The sequence below is a fragment of the Amblyomma americanum genome, chromosome 5 (assembly GCF_052857255.1).
Source record: "Amblyomma americanum isolate KBUSLIRL-KWMA chromosome 5, ASM5285725v1, whole genome shotgun sequence".
Taxonomy (NCBI): Eukaryota; Metazoa; Arthropoda; class Arachnida; order Ixodida; family Ixodidae; genus Amblyomma; species Amblyomma americanum.
In genome coordinates this window covers 58,540,814-58,552,163 of record NC_135501.1, presented here as the reverse complement: position 1 = coordinate 58,552,163, position 11,350 = coordinate 58,540,814, and the positions used below count along the sequence as shown (strand labels likewise).

Below are 11,350 nucleotides of genomic sequence, written 5' to 3'. Positions count from 1 at the left end.
CAGACCGAACTGGTAGAATATCAGAAGTTTGGGAGCCGAACTGAATAAACTGGCGGCGGGCAGATAGGTAACAGCTGATCCAACGAAAAACTAGTCCATCTCCAAGCACATGCTTAAGCTTTAGAAGTAGTTTAGTATGATATACACGGTCAAATGCCTTTGAAAATTCTAACTAAATTACATCTATTTGTGTTTGGTTGTTAATTGCTTTGGCGAAATCGTGTAGAGTCTCAACAAGTTTGGTTACGGTAGACAAACCAGCCCTAAAGCCATGTTGGCAGGGATGAGGACATTAGACGCCTCAACGAACTCTGTGGCGGATTTTGATGTAATATGTTCCAAGATTTTGCAGCAATTACACGTGAGAGAGACAGGCCTATAATTTGACAGACAAGAATAATCACCCGATTTGTAAACTGGCACTATTTTTGCTATTTTCCATTCGGCTGGAAGGAATTGTTCGGTGATTGATTTATTGTACACAAGACATAGATACCTGCTCACATGCTAAGCATAGCGTTTCAGGAAGCAGTTCGGGATTCCGCCGGGACCGCTGCACTTTTTATCGTCTAAATTTAATTACACTGAAAACATTCCTGCTTCGGTTACGACTGGTGCGCTTAGCGCCTCATTTTGACGTGTATTTTCTGGCCTGTAAGCATTCGTAATGAAAGTGTCTGGGGCATATACAGAATGGAAAAAATAGATTAAGCGCTTCTGCATCTTTCTTTTTTTCGGTCGGTAGCAACTGTCTTGGAGCGTTATGTTTGTGACTTAGATAATGCCAGAATTTATTGGGGGAGTCTGATAAAATTTGACAGCGTTGAACTGCTTTTGTTTTTCCTTTAGCAGTCTGTTTAAAGAGTTTATTTTTTTTTACAGAAGTCTGGAACTGGGCATGATTTCTTAGATTTCCTCAACCTTTTTATTCTACGTTTCAAATGAATTAGTTCGCGTGTTATCCATGGGTTATGCTTATGAGTGGTATTTCGTATTTGTGGGACAAAATGCCTCAAGCAGTGGACAACATGTGCCTTGAATAGCGGCCAAGATATATGAAGGATATATGAAGGACATATGAAGGATGAGAGCAAGAAACTCGCTGTCCCCTTTCCCATCCCAGTTACCATAACCCATTTCACCCAAGCCCAGGGGAGTCTCCCCGGGCCCGCTCCCCCAGCTGTGGGTCGCTATGTAGCTTTTTACCCTCCTATTTTTTTTCCATTTTCCCCACTATCTAATTTTGCCACCTACGGGTGGTAAAATTATATCATTGTCTTCGTGTCCTTTCATTTATCTTCAGACTGGATTAAGCCTGGTGTTAGCGGTGCAGGCAGGAGCTAATTATTTTTCCTTTCTTTTTTGGTTGCCCCAACCTGACGAACGTCGGGATAAGGTACCCATGGTACTTATGTGGAGCGGGCTGTCCTCCTTTATTAATTTCATCGACTATCTGTCGGGGCAAGGTGTGCACAACACCTAGGATAACCTCGAGCATGACGGACACAGTTGCGGAGTCCACAATTATTCCAGAGAAATCGGCACTCCGGTGGGGTGAATAAATTGTCAACGCACGTGCTGCAGTCTATGAGGATGAAGGAAACAAACAAAAAGCTTCCGAGCAGTGTTTAAGACAAACATTGGGCTGCTTTTGCCCCTCTACGCTAACAGTAACAAAAGGAGGTCCTCATTGGAGCACTGAAAACCGGCACACCAAATTAACGGTGCCGATACTGTCGCTATTCTTACCGGTGTTGTCGACGTTGACAGTTGGCACGCGCTCTTACGGCGTTTTGGAACCGTCCCAAAGCGAGCCATGCTCTTTTCTTGTTAGAGAATTGCACGTAAGGCAGAACAGGTTTGGTTAGGCCTGATGCAATATTCAATACGTTCCGCGACGCTCGCAATAGTCGGCGTGTACTTCCAATAATTTATTTCGAAACGCGTCCAACACGTCGGTGGGCCCGCCCTGCCTCAGCTACAGACAGTCGCACAGGCGAGACTTAACGATCTGGCTCCGCAAAGATATCACGGCCCTCTCTCAGATGACGCCGCGGCAACACTCTGCACCCGGATAACGGCCGAGTTTCTAGATATGCGGCCCATCAGCAGACTACGAGCGACACTCCTGGCCGACGCGTACGAGGGGATCGCCCCGCTTGGCTCGTATTACTTTGCATGCTTGGAGTGAGCAGAACAGTGTTCTGATCCCGGGCGACCGACAGCCGTCCTGGTTATTTACGGCTTTCCACTTCAAATTTTTCCAGGTAACATCTTTTAGCATTATTTTCTTGGCACGACAAAACATAGCCGTTACCTCAAAGTGGCATGTCCGGTTTCTTACATTTGTAATGTGTTGCTGCATTGCAGTAGTTACGCGTGCGCTTGAGCTAGCCTTCAGAGCCACTACAGCCATCGTCGCCAATGCAGTTTTCAAAGAAAATAATGATGGAAAAAAATTGAAAATCGACGATTAGTTTGTCAGGAAAATGGCACAATAATTGTCTTACATCTCTGTGTACACATGAACTGCGCCGTAACGGAAGGGAAGTAGTGAAAGCGTGGTAGCGAAAGAAGATAGGGGTGCCGTAGTGAAGGGCAGCGGAATAATTTCGACCACCTGGGGGGTCTTTAACGTGTGCTGATATCGCACAGCACACAATCGCATTTGCGTTTCCCATCCATCGAAACGCAGCCAGCGCGTCCGTATTGAAGTTGATTTTAAGGAAAGTAAACAGTGCGCTAAGTGTCTCGCTTCTCGACGGGCACTCAACCACGCCGTGAGCGAACCTTCGAAAAAGGGAAAAAAAAAGCACAAAGTAAGTACCGTAGTGAAGGGCTCCGGAATAACTTCTTTAACTCGGGATCTTTTACGTGCACATACATCGCACAGCACTCAGGCGTATATATGCCCCAGTGTCCCGGACCGTATGCTAATTCAGAACATTGCCTTTTCTCCTGCCAGTTTGTCATTCAGTTCCTTCATTCTTAAACCCTCTCCCGCCGAAGTGGCGGGATTGGCTATCATTGGACCAGCTTGCGGAGCAGTTTGCTTTGTGGACGCTGGCCCACTCAGTCATAGCCACTTAATATTGCGTTGCAATAATTTTTTCTATCTCTCTGTCGCATACACAAAATTGGAAAATTGGTTTGAAGGAAAGGCCCCGCCGCGGTGGCTCAGTGGTTAGGGTGCTCGACTACTGATCCGGAGTTCCCGGGTTCGAACCCGACCGCGGCGGCTCCGTTTTTATGGAGGAAAAACGCTAAGGCGCCCGTGTGCTGTGCGATGTCAGTGCACGCTAAAGATCCCCAGGTGGTCGAAATTATTCCGGAGCCCTCCACTACGGGACCTCATTCCTCCTTTCTTCTTTCACTCCCTCCTTTATCCCTTCCCTTACGGCGCGGTTCAGGTGTCCAACGATATATGAGACAGATACTGCGCCATTTCCTTTCCCCAAAAAACCAAATATTATTATTATTATAGGAGGAAAGGAATTGCGCAGGACCGGCTTACAAATCTCGGTGGACACTCGAACCGCACCGTAAGGGGAGAGATAAAAGAGGACGTGAAAGAATAAAAAAGCAACTTCACGAACCTGGTGGTAGTGGTTTTTTTATTAAAATGATAGTAAAAAGGAAGGAAAAGATTTTTGTTAGCCTCGGCATCTGCCATCGATACTGAAGCACGTGAGCTGGGGCAGCGGAAATAAAGGATAGCAGGCAGAATGGAGAAATGAAATGAAAGAGGTGAGGGGACAGGAAGAGAGGATAGGGGAGAAGAAATATATACAAACTATTTACACAATAAGAAATGTGTCCAGGAACTTCGGGAACCTGCAAACTGCTTCTCAGTAGACGAGCGTCTTAAGCACTGAGGCACGGCGGGGATCGCATATATACAAACGCCTTTTTGGGATTCGCCTGCATCTAAACGCTGCCCGCGTGGCTAGAATTGAAAGCGGGCCCTCCAGCGCATAGCCTCATTGATGGAAGCCGTACTTAGAGGTCGAGCTCATGTGGAAGAAAGGTGGAGAGCAGAATCTTATGCGCCGCAATGTAAAAGAAGCCCGAGCTTCGAGCCTCATCAGGCCGAGAAAAAGCTCAACTGGCACACAGGAATAGCCGCAGCGCTGCATATATGTGAGCGTAGTTTATTTTTTTTCCTTGTTGTGGTAGAGCCCAGTACATGCCGTGTATCGACTAGACGAGGCCGCACTTAGTCGCGCCAGCTCGCAGGCTAGTTACATTTAATAATATACCCTCTTTGTGTGTGTAAATGAGTTTTGCACACAACGTTGATAGATGCATCGCGAAACAGGTTTACTTTCACCTGATGCAATACTGTATTCCTTCCGCGACGCTTCTACAACTCGTCTACGCGTGGAGTGTTTCCCGTGAAACCTCATAAAGCGGGTGCGGCACTTCGCTGGGCCAGCCGCGCCTCATGACTGGGGTCGCCGCATAGGCGCGCCTGACAGCTCGAGCCTCAGCATTATTTTATAGGCCCTTTCTTTGAGACCTTGAAGGCTGAGAGGTTTTTTGCCCGGCCACAGCTTCACAAACCGTTAAGTTTTTTTTTTTTTTTACTGATGTTCGGTTGCACACCACATTTGACGGAGCGCAACTGCACGACGTCTAAAGAAAAAAAAACTTCAAGGCCATACGGACCGTAGAACGTCTAAGAGGACCATGTATGAAGAAAAAGGAACGCCGACCAAAAGGTTGTTGTTTAAAACGAAGACGTTTCGGCTTCCGTGATCGGCCGTGATCAAGGCTTCCGTATGGAAGCCGAAACGTCTACGTTTTAAACAACAACCTTTTGGTCGGCGTTCCTTTTTCTTCATACATGAATCTTCTACCCGACCAGACAAGTTTTCGTCAGACTTTAGATTTCGTCTAACAGGACCCGGTCAACGTTTCATCTACCAGTCGACATCCGCTGAGGCGTCCGTCGTCTCCCGCGGTCTAAATTTCAATGCCGATTGTGCGCCGGACGAAAGGAAAGTAATCTGGTCTGTGGAAGAAGCTGTCAACCGGTTTTTGTCAAAAAACCGGAATGAAGCACGCAGCCGTACCATTGGCATACAACTTTCAAAGTTGCGGACACCAGGCTTTTATTTATCCTAAAGGAAGCCATATGATGTATGCGCTGAGGCAGTAATATTGTTGTTCTACCTTGTGACAAGGGCAACGCTACTGTGATGGTAGTCAAAAAGACTACGACGACAAGGTACCAGACCTGCTGGAAGACAAACATGTAGGCGCCCATACCGAAGAATTCTAGACGAAGTCATTTTTGAACGGAGAAATGTTTATGAACGCAATTTTTTATATACTTTAAGATTTCACGACAACGATCAATACATGTGCAAGTCTCGCGTCAGAAGATTTGCATTTTTTGCTATGAACTTTAATTCTATCGTCAAAAGCTTTCTCCATTACTTTTCAATGCCTCACTTAACTGCTTGATCCGAGCTGCGGAAACACTAGAGAAGAAAGATTTTGCTCGTTATCAGGAGATGGTTATGGTTTATGGGGTCTAACGTCAAAAAGTGACTCAGGCAATGAGTGACGCCGTAGTGAAGGGCTCCCGAAATTTCGACCACGTGGGGTTCATTAACGTGCATTGATATCGCACAGTACACAGGCCTCTCAAATTTCCCCTCTATCTAAATTCGGCCGTCGGGCCAGGATATGGAGCATTCAGCCAAAGTCAACTTTATTTTTCAGTAGCCAACGTCCACTAGACTGGAGTGATGTTGAGGGGGTGCAAGCAAAAGGCCTTAAAAAGGCTTGACAAGGCCCGCACCTCGTGCAGATGACAGCGACGTAGTGCTGACATAAAAGAGGTGTATGCAAATTAAAGGAGAAAAAGAAGAAAATAAAATTTCTTCAATATTAACGTATCAGTACATTGCAGTCTTCAAATAATCGAAATTTTGCTTTTAAAATGTTAAGCAAATGCCGCGCGACCCTACGGAAGAAACTACAAGAACTTGTGGCAGATACCTTCCAGTTCTTTGCTTTCGGTCAGGAGGAGGCTATACTGCCACCTACTGTGCAAAAATGGCTCAGCCCCCACAATTTGTGGGCTACTCAATATCCCCAAACCGGCGTCCCATTGCGGGTCATCGTGAATTTAAGCAGGACTGCACTTTAGATCCTTTGAAATTATTTGCATAGTCTATCAAGTCCTTTGGATGGAAAGACAGCCAAATCCACGCCTGTGGCCAATTCTTGCGACATTGTTGAAAAGGTACGCAGCTTAATGTTGGACGCACAGGATATAATAGTGTCCTTCGACGTCACGTCATTGTCCACCAGTGCAGCGGTCAACCAGGCTGCCTCTACATGCACAGAGCTTTTACAAAGGGACACCTCTTTCGCCTGCCGTCCGCCGTTGAAAGTTCCCGACCTCCGCACTTTACTCCGCTTCTCAGTAAGCAATATATGTACTCGGCTCTAAGTTTACACGCGTTCACAGGGTACTGCTTGGGCGTCTCCATTTTTTTAACGAGCGCAAATATTGTAATCAAAGCTCTGTGAACGAAAGTCTGTCAAATTTCACACCACAATGTAAGGTTTTCACAGCTACGTGTTTAATTCTTTTTTGCATTCTACAGAAAGAATATAGCTCTCGTTTTCTGGGTGCAACGGCAACGCTTTAAAATATTTAGAGTGTTGCGTTTGCTGAAACGCGTAATTCATATATTAGTACGAAAGCCCTCACACGCTCACCAGCACTAACCATGATTATCGTCTCCATCTTTCTTCGGCCGTTTGATAGCAACAGCGATGCCTTGTTACGTTAAAAAGCGTTAAAAGCGCTGCCATGGGAGTCGAATCCACAGCGGCGCAATATTGCGCGGTTGCAATATGCACTCCATTGTTAACTACTAACTAGCCCGCCTTTGCCTGTTACATGTGCGACTTTCCATTTCAAAGCCCTTTTCTACCTTCCTTTTTTTGTGTGAATTCAGCGATTACACTTGTCAACTTGACGCCCATCGTCACCTGTCGTGCGCGCCTGTGTGCCTTCGCCTTGAACCACCGACTCCTCCTTCCAGAGGTCATTCTCCACTTCTCCCATGTGTTCCCTCACAAAGGCATTCTACCAGACTGTTGAAGATACTACGGTCCGAACTATGGAGGCAAGTTCGACATCTTCAAGGTTGCCTACGGGTCCTCGCCGCTCTTCTTTTTGTACTGTTTTCTTCTCTTCATCCCTCGTCGTTTCGCGGGGTTCCAATATGCACTCAATTGTTAACAACTAACTTGCCCGCCTTTGCCTGTTACATGACTTTAAACATACCGTCGTAGATCCGGGAATATACAATCATGCAGTTACGGAATTCTTCAATTCGTAACAGGCATGCGGTTTTAAATAAGCGTTTTCTTCTTCTTGCTCTCTAAGAATATACTTTACTGAGTATTTGGGACACACTTGTAAATTATGCGTTTAATTTTCTTTTTTATGGTTTCTGAAAAAGTCCAAATAATGTAATTTCAAGCCATAACTGTAAATCCTATGGCCCGCTCTACCATTCTTGTTAGGCTTAAATTTCTGCAGCTTTTGATATAATAAATCTGTGATGCCACAAACCGTAGATTCTTAGAAATAAAAAGCACATGGTTACATCAAGACATGGTTCAGTGAAATTTACTGCGTAAATACCAGAGATTAGTGCTGTATTCAAGCGGGACACGTGGACAGCAATGACAATTCTCAGATCGTAAAAGCATGGTCCAAACACGTCCTGTTTTATACGAGGATGGTTAAAGCATATAAGTTTCGTTGTTTAGCAAGTCAGAAACTTGTAGCTCTCCTTTTATGTACCACTGCATAATTTTATGTATATATGAATGCAGACTAATAGATGCCTCTTCCAAGCTGCGATGTGACGTGACCTGTGCCATTGTCCACAAACTGGTATAACGTGGTTTAAACTTATAAATCTAAAGTTGCTTCCGTGTAGGTTGAACAATAATGATTTTGAAAAGGAACCGTGAGCTACGCCAAATTTTCAGACTGTGTGTTCGCTGTATTTAGTTTCGATCGTAATCGTCTGTTTAGGGTTCATAAAGTAGTTTCCAAGCCGCGCAGCAAACGCTCCTCGGAATACAAAATTTTTTGGCTTACGTTTCAGAATATTGTGATCGATCGACCGATCAGTCAATCAATCAATAAATCAATCAATAAACCGATGGATCAATCAATCAATCAATTTATTTTCCCCATCTTACAATACAGTTGGAGGGGTTGTAGAAAAAAGCTGCCATAGAGCAGCTTGACGAGTCTACATACCTAATGTCCAGGAGGGAGGCAGAATTGAAAGTAACACAATTTTAAAACGAAGACAAAGACATCAAGTAATCACTGAAGAACATACAAAACAGCAATATGTACACAGCAGTAAACTTAAGCCATGGTACTTAAATACAATGTGTGAAGTTCTCGTCGCGAATAGGAAAACAAATCGAATTTAATAAGAGCACAACTGTGAAGAAGAGATGGAAGAGCGCAATTAACGCATAGTTTTCCTAGATTCAGTCGAGGTGTCGGCAGGATCCACTCATCGCCATGTCTTGCTGGATAACGAAATGCTTTTTTCCTTAGCTCAGCAAATTTCCTGAGGTTGGTTATATTGAAGCGGGAAGACAACGACGAGACTGAGCGAGTAAACGGGTGGACGAAGACGAAGTCGACAACGAAGTTATGACTGTGTTCTGAGTGCCTCTCGTAGCTGTTCATTCGCTGGTGTACATAGCTGAAAATATATTCTTTCCCGCAACATATTTGGTGGAGGTACGCCTTTGGCCTACGTCTACCAACGACGGAGCTCCGCAGCGGCCGACAGCAGCCTTCGCTTATCATGACCCAGGACGCCTGCCAGCAAAGATCACCATCGGCCATGCTAACACTCGTTTTTTCTGCTACTCGTGACCCTGGGACATTTTCTGGCACCCACAACGTTGACGTGGACGATTGGATCCAGATGTATGAACGCGTGAGTACATACATCCGCTGGGATACAACCCTTATGCTCGCCAATGTCATTTTCTACCTGAAAGACACCGCCCGAGCCTGGTACGAGACTCACGAAGATGACTCTACCAGCTGCGACGTCTGCAAGCAGAAACTGCGCGACCTGTTTGGACGGCCGCTCGGCCGAACACTCGCCGCTAAGAGGGACCTTGCATCCCGAGCTGAAACTTCTACGGAATTCTATGTTTCGTGCATTCAGGACGTCTTGGCCCTCTGCAACAAAGTTGACAATAACATGCCCGAATCCGACAAAGTGGGTCACGAGTTGAAGGGGATCGCCGACGATGCCTTCAACCTGGTCGTCTACAAGAATTGCACTACAGTCGACGCCATTATTAAAGAATGTCGCCTCTTCGAGGAAGATACAAGCAGGCGTATTAGCCAGCCGTACACACGCCCCCCAACACAGCTGCCACTTCCTCATGTGAAAACCAGCTGCACCGGCAAACTCCTGTGCCTCCAGAAAATGTGACCCGCATCATTCGACGCGAACTCGAAGCCATGTCCCCTGCCTCCCTGCACCTACGTGATGGCGCCAACCACTTGCCCACCATCTCTATGGTACAAGCCGTCGTCCGTCAAGAGCTTGCAAAAGTTGGCCTCCAACCCGTCAGCCCCGTACGTCCCTCATCCCCACCCGACATCACTGCGATTGCTCCTGACCGACCTTCCTACTTCGCTCCACGTCGACGTAACCCTAACGACTGGCGGACACCCGACGACAGGCCCATTTGTTTCCTCTGCCACTGTACTGGTCACGTCTCCCGTCACTGTCGCAATTATTGGTCCCGTCGTAGCGCATACAATCCTCTCAGCTCTCGCCGCAACGACGAACAGCCCAGCCACTTCACGCCCCCTCCAGCCCGGCAGAGTGCTACAGTCAACGGCCAGTTTTCCCGCCCCAGCCGCTCCCCGTCCCCCTTCGTCGGCAGTCTCGTTCGCCCCTACGCCGTCGCTCCTCTCCTGGCCCCTACGGACACTCGCAAGCGGAAAACTAGACGCTGCAGTGTCTGGAGGTGATGCTGCAGTACAGTCCCAGTCCCAAAATACTCGCTTAGCCCTCCGCGCACACCAAAATTTGCTCGCTATTCATGTCGATGGAGTCTCTGTGAGAGCCCTAATCGACACGGGCGCGTACGTGTCCGTCAAGAGTTCAACCCTCCGACGCCGCCTCAGAAAAGTACTGACCCCTGCACCCACAGCCGTCCTCCGCGTTGCCGACGGCGGAACGCCTCCTGTGGTTTGACTATGCACTGCCCGTGTGACCATTTCCGGGCGCCATACATCCGTTCTTTTCTCTGTTCTGGACCCGTGGCCTCATGACGTCATTCTTGGCCTCGACTTCCTGTCTGAGCATTCAGCCCTCATCAACTGCGCCACCAGTATTGTCCAGCTTGACCTTCCCCTTTCTGCTGAGTCACCGTCCTCAGTTGTACCTCGCCTTTGTGCTGTCGACTTTGTCCGTCTAACGCCTGAAGCCGCCGCTTACATTTATTGCTCATCTGTTCCTCCTGTCTCTGATGGTCCCTACGTAGTCACTCCGGACCTTGACGTCGCCCTCTCGCGAAGTATTGCGCTTGCGCACACAGTACAATGTCGGCCAACTGAGCCTACCTTCCGATTATGAAATTTGGCTCGTCTATCCAACCGCTCCCGCAAGGCATCTCACTCGCCACGCTCTGCCCGGCTGCCGAATGTGCCATATCAGTCGTGGACACCTGCTTACCTTCTATTCATCAAAGCCTGTTGCCTGCGGCCACATCAACCGAGAAACCAACAGACGACTACGCCGACATGATCTCTTCTGACCTACCGGCGATGCAAGCTCACGATCTTAGGTGCCTTTTATCATCTTTTCGCGACATCTTCGACTTTTGTGCCCGTGTTTTGGCTCGTACCTCTGTAGTGATGCATCGCATAAAGTTTGGTGATGCCGCTCCTATCCACAAACGTCCGTACCGCGTGTCCAGCGCTGAACGCACCGTCATCAATCAAGAGGTGGACAAGATGCTCGCAAAAGACATCATCGAGCCCTCGTAAAGCCCTTGGGCTTCACCAGTTGTCCTGGTAAAAAAGGACGGCAGCTGGCGCTTCTGCGTTTATTACCGGCACCTAAACCGCATGACAAAAAATGACGTATATCCTCTCCCGAGGATCGATGATGCATTAGATTGCCTCCATGGCGCCAAATATTTCTCTTCAATTGGTCTTCGATCGGAGTACTGGCAAATTGCCGTTGATGGAAAGGACCGCGAAAAGACCGCCTTCGTGATGCCTGATGGCTTATACCAATTTAAAGTCATG

General features: G+C 47.3%; 1 protein-coding gene across 4 annotated transcripts in view; it reads left to right on the top strand.

Moving 5' to 3' along the window:
- Positions 1-2,099: 2,099 nt before the first annotated feature.
- The window catches only part of LOC144132474 (cytochrome P450 4c3-like), a 66,278-nt gene continuing 57,027 nt past the window's right edge, over positions 2,100-11,350 (top strand). For 2 of the 4 annotated variants that reach the window (XM_077664914.1, XM_077664913.1), the window contains exon 1: positions 2,110-2,267. The gene's annotated coding sequence lies outside the window, so the exon portion shown is untranslated. Of the gene's footprint in view, positions 2,268-11,350 lie in introns of all 4 variants that reach the window. The other 2 variants (XM_077664915.1, XM_077664912.1) reach the window with 2 other exon arrangements.